A 6000-nucleotide genomic window follows, 5' to 3' on the forward strand; every position below is an offset into this window, starting at 1 on the left:
TCCTGTTCCCACAACATAGTGACCCTTTCAGCAATAAGACTGTGTCTGTTCTACTGTCACATAACTCCCTCTTTACTTTGAAACTATACTCAAGTGTGATATGTACACAAGAAAATTGGGACTTTCACATTTTGTGAAGTCAAAAAGATTTATTTTATAATTTCATCAATTTAAATACGGAAACAAAAATCTGTATGCTCAAGTTTGTGTACAGTCACACACTAGACCTACCACATCACACATTGCAGTCATCAAATCCTCACTAATATGATCAGCAAGAAGATCAGCAACCCATGCTTGTCATAAGAGTAGCGTTCGAAATAATTGCCGGCCCAGAGGCCCAGCGCCGGTTGTTATTGTATCGGGCCAGCAGTTTCAAATATCTGCAGGCATTCAGTAAATTATTGGTTGTTTTTTTTCAACTTGAATCAGTCCCTTTTTTTCTCTCTTTATTCACGTTCGGGAATCATCCATGATCCATCTTGCTACGATAACTTAGAGTTTCATATCCTGGTGTTTTAGCACTTTGCGCATAGGAATGTCAACACCAGTCTTCAACAAATAAAAACGTCTCTCTGCGCCATAGGCTTCGTTAATTGATTTTGTAGAAACTGTGTGAAACTGTGTACAGGGTAGTCTATTTTGTTTTTATTGGTTTGACTTTAACAAAATGGGCCAGCAGATTTCATTCAGGGCCTGCAGATTTTAAAGCCTGCAGGCGGCAGCAAGCCGTGATGGCCAAATGGCAAATTATGGTATTGCAAACACTGCATAAGAGGTGGATGGTCAGGCTCACTGACTTGGTTGACATCATTGTATCCCAGTTGTGTAGATCAATGCTCATGATGCTGATCACCGGATTGTCTGTCCAGACACGATTATTTACGGACCGCCGCCGGAATATTGCTGAGTGAGGCATAAAACTGCCATTGTTGCACCTGGCTGATTGAGGCCCCACTTGCTCAACAACTAAGTACAGAAAAAGCCAAGCTTGATTATTTACTTGTGCCTGAAACCTACAAGAATATTTTTGGGGAATCGTAAGATTATTCCAGATTTGAGTCATTTCATATGAAGCAGAAAGTGTACCAGAAGATATTAGGCGAGTGAGTTGGGTTTTATGCCAGTTTTAGCAATATTCCAGCAATATCATGGCGGGTCACACCAGAAATGGGCTTCACACATTGTACCGCTGTGGGGAATCGAACCTGAGTCTTCGGCGTGACAAGCGAACGCTTTAACCACTAGGCTACCTCACCTCCCCAGAAGATATTAGGAGTAATTAGAGACACAGATGGTCAGCTTGTACAAACGTCAATCTGATTCAACATAATCATACTTTTAGGGTGAAGTATCATACGTTTAGGGTGAAGGTGTAGTAGAGTAGCGGTGGAAGTGTTTTCTAGTGTCACTGAAGACTGGTTTGGGTGCACATGGGCAGAATGTAAAGGCTACTTTTGTTCTGTCCTATGGTCGAGTTGGTGTGACTGGTAAGAACAAACCACAATACTATTTTCAAATAAGACATACACACAATGGCCGGGAATGTACCCTGGGTATCTGAGACCAGGTAGGGTAATGCTGTTACCATGGTATCAGTTTAGGGACGGTTCATAATTTATGGCAAGGGGGGATGATGATGATTTTTATGCAGAAGCATGTACAATTGAATGACCACCCCACCCCCCTCAAATTTACACACAAAGTAAGTGACCCCCTATGCATATCATGTACAAAATCAATGACCCAATAATTTTTAAGCATATTTTTTAATATATTTATGTACAAAATTGACTTCCCAGTAATGCGTGTACAAAACTGATGACCCCCTACCTACCCAGAACAAAATGGGCACCCCTTAAATCATCATCCATCCTCCTCTCCTCCCCTCTTTCCTCTGTCTCCCCAAAAAAAATAAATAAAAAAATAAAAAAATATATATAACAAAAAATATATAAATTATGAACGGTCCCTTAGTTGTGCAGGCCCTACCATCTACCCGTGAAGATCCTGTTTTAGAGTTGGTCTTCAGCAACCCCTGATTGTCATAAGAGGCGAAAAATGGGAGCAAGTGGTCAGGCTCGCTGACTTGGTTGTCACTGCATCCCAATTGCATAGATCGATGCTTATAATGTTGATCACTGGTTTGTCTGGTCCAGACTTGATTATTTACATATGGGTGAGTGAGCGAGTTTAGTTTTACGCCGCACTCAGCAGTATTACAGCTATATGGCGGCGCTCTGTAAATAATTGAGTCTGGACCAGACAATCCAATGATCAACAGCATGAGCATCGATCTGTGCAATTGGGAACCGATGACATGTGTCAACCAAGTCAGCGAGCCTGACCACCCGATCCCGCTAGTCAGTTTAGGCCTCTTACAACAAGCATGGGTTAGCTGACAAGATGAAAACACACACCATCAATTGTTAATGAGCCAATTATTTCATGCACCAGTTAACATTCCAGCTGCTGTCATCCTGGTGGCAAGAAACTGATAAATAACGACTGGTACTTAAGTACCAGTGGTGAAACAATTATCTATCAACAAGACTGACCAATTACAGACTAATGGATACAGAATCTGTCATTATTAGAGACAACAATCAGTCTGACATGACAAAGCTTCCTGAGACTACATCATCTACGGTCACATGCCTAAAGATGGCAATAAAGTAATCAGAGGCCCAGATAAGCTGCGTATCCGGGTAAAATACGCACTAGAATTACGCATTGAAAAATAATTGTTGCGTACCAATTACGCATTTAAAAAGGTAGATACGAAAAAAGTTTAAAACAAATGCGTACGGAATATATTTATAAAATTCGCTTGCGTAATGAAAAAGACATTGATTGCTATCAAGTTGTACTGTTAGTATAGGACAAGTGTTGTACTGTCAGTATAGGATGACTGATTTTTTATGAAATCATTTCCATTATATTTAAAGTTGGTTTTGATTAGGTATGACATAAGGCAGAACATACCTGCTTAGTAAACTTGCTCAATGACATAATACTTAGGTGAGTAAAGTGACTGAAATACGCACATATTTGAAAGCAGTTGGTAACGGAAAATGAAATACCCACTCAACATTCATAATACCCACTCCAAAAAAATACAGTGGGTACAGTACCCACATGAGCTAAATCTTATCTGGAGCTCTGAAAGTAATATTACTATCTCTTTCATTTGGTGGTAAAACTACTCAGCCTCAATTAAACATGAAGGCTGTATACATATGGAATTAAATTACTTTACTTTATTGATTACATAGATGCACATTGTAAAGAATCTAAAATGCTAGAAACTGTTGGGTGTAACTCACACAACTTTAATACGTATACACAAAATGAATGAATCCATACAAAGACATAGAACAGAGAAATCCCTTCGATATGAACTCAGCAATTTTAAACGTAACAAGTATTACATTTGGGATAACACTTTTATTGGAAAAGATTCTAAAAGTTTTTGAGGACGAGTCCCATCTGGGATTCGAACCCACACTCTCATACAAAGTCAGTGATCTAACCCACTGCTAGCTTCCACTTAATTGGAAATCTGAAAGGTGGGAGACAAGATCACATTCTTTACATGCCCATCTGACAAGAGTAAAACTGGCACAGTTCACAAGGCCATGTGTATTCATAGATTTATGCAACTCTCACAAAATCTATGGAATTTTCATGTGAAGCAGTTGCTCATTATAAAACGTGGCTTAACTTCATACCAATGTCCCCTGTAAGACTCTTGAGTCGTGACATTTTTTATGTTTATGTTTTAATTGTAATCTGGAAGATGTTCAGATTTGGAACTTTCTGCTTTGAGGAATACCGGGATATTGTAAGGATGTCTTTGATTACATACTCTCTGGTAAGATCTGAAGTTGAAGCCCTTTATTTCTAAGCTGGGAGAGTATACTCTGTTGGATCTGGGCACAGCACCTGTTTGTGTTGGCAACTGACGCTGCCACAATGTTCATGCTAATAGTGCAGGGGTAGAAATAACTTTAATATTGCTAGAGTACACCGGTACAGTGGCACATGTAAAATCACTTGCCCTGATATTTTTTCCTCTATACCAGCCAATTTTCTTGTTGATTTCTTAAATAAACAACATAATTAACATTGGAAAGTCAACTGGACATTGGTACAGCGTGATATACAAATTTGCTTGCCCGACTGGGAAAAACACTGGACTCGGACGTCGGGCAATGGGTTATTTCCACCCCTGTAGTGGCAGTGGGGTATTCTTGTGGTTGTGATTCACTTGTCAAGCTAAAACATCCAGATTTGATTTCCCACATGGTTTTGTAGAAATATTGCAGAAAGTGGCGCAAAACCATATATCTGCCCATGTTAAAAAATGTTATGATTATCCATAATCACTGCTGAAGGGATTGTTGTACATATCACATGTACTACAGATATGTACCCCATAAGCATTACTGTATTCAGACATGTATCACTCAACAAAGTCAAATACATAATTGTGTGGTATCTGGTACTAGGGCTGCACAATATAACCAGTTTACCAGTTCAGACATGAAAACGATACGTATTGCGATTCGCTGATCGAAAACCGGTTATTTTGACAGGCATTCAGAAAACTTCGTAACACTTGGAAACCTTCATGATTGTGGCAAATGTGGTTATGGTGATGGGAACGGCCGTGGTGAAAATTACACTTAACTGGATTGTTAAGTTCGGTTTGAAGTTGTGTTCTTAATTTTTGCTCAAGTGTTTTGCAATGTTTTGGATCTGAATGTTTCTAAATTTAAATATTTACTCATTAATGACCAGTGATCTCTGATATGTCCTGACCAGGTGAAATTGCTCTCTAAAATCTCAGGGCTTTTTTTGAGAGTGGAGAAACTATTCTAATACTAGTAACCACTGTGTTGATGTTTAATTGTTCTTTTCCTTGTTTCATTTGTGCCAAATATTATTACATTTTTATTGTCATGATTAAAAGTTTTTATTAAAACTTAGTCAAGCATAGTTGTTTTGTTATCGCAATATATTGCAATATGAAAATTCTCTGCAGACAAAAAAAAGAGACGTGCTGAGTCGAGTCCATGCACAAAATACCAAAATAAATTTCGAACACCTCATTCATTATCTCAAGGACGTATATCATATGCGTCTTTGGTTATCTTTACATTACAAGCCAGTCTATTTGCGAAACTGCAAAAAAAGACAACTGACGTACAAAAACATCAGATAACGATTTATTTCACACTGAACCAAAGTTTAACGGAAGTGCTGAGGACATGTCCAATCTATACTATAACTGCACAGAATTTTTCAGAGCGCGGGCCTGCTTTGCTGGATGGCAACCAAACAAACATGGCGGGCTCTGTTTCATATTTGTTTCGGAATTGTTATTTATATCGCTTCTAAAATTCGATACTAAATGCTGAGCAAAAATAATAATCGACAAAAGGGAGACGTTACATATTTATCCATATGATTTTCATATCCTTGTCACGCAACAACATCAGTTAATTCGAAATTTTTGACAAGTGAATGTATGCAAATCAGATTTGCCCGAACATCAGGTGCGGTCCGGGCAAAATTGGGAATGTAACAAATATCAAAACTACTCAATGAAAATAATCTAGGCATAAGCTAATCTAGTGAACGCACGAAAAGATAAAAAATGGCATACCTTTCAGATATGGTAAGTTTGAACAGATTTTGGAAGCGACCCGGGACTTGTATTTTTGTCACAAGATAGCCGCCATCCCATAATGTATTTGTGACGTCATTGAGAGTTGTCTCCCTTTGGCCACGCCATCGCTTGTACTATTCGTTTTATTGCTTACCTATTTATGATTTAAAGAATAGGCTGCGTTTTCTTTTCTTTTTTTAAATAATTCTAAAAGAGGTTAGTTTCCTGTTATGGATTTTTATGTTCCAGTCTTCCAAAATATTTGTGTACAATAATAACTCCAGAATGAGCCAGTCACGTGTCTGAGTGAAAAGTGGGTACATTTT

General features: G+C 38.4%; 1 protein-coding gene across 1 annotated transcript in view; it reads right to left on the reverse strand.

Annotated features, from left to right (window-relative positions):
* Positions 1–5760, reverse strand: part of LOC124276391 — a 106345-nt gene extending 100585 nt beyond the window's left edge. Inside the window, exon 1 of the mRNA XM_046712033.1 lies at positions 5672–5760. The gene's annotated coding sequence lies outside the window, so the exon portion shown is untranslated. The remainder of the gene's footprint in view (positions 1–5671) is intronic.
* Between the last annotated feature and the right edge of the window lie 240 nt (positions 5761–6000).

This window comes from Haliotis rubra, unplaced genomic scaffold (genome assembly GCF_003918875.1).
Source record: "Haliotis rubra isolate DU_JTF1 unplaced genomic scaffold, ASM391887v1 Scf209, whole genome shotgun sequence".
NCBI lineage: Eukaryota > Metazoa > Mollusca > Gastropoda > Lepetellida > Haliotidae > Haliotis > Haliotis rubra.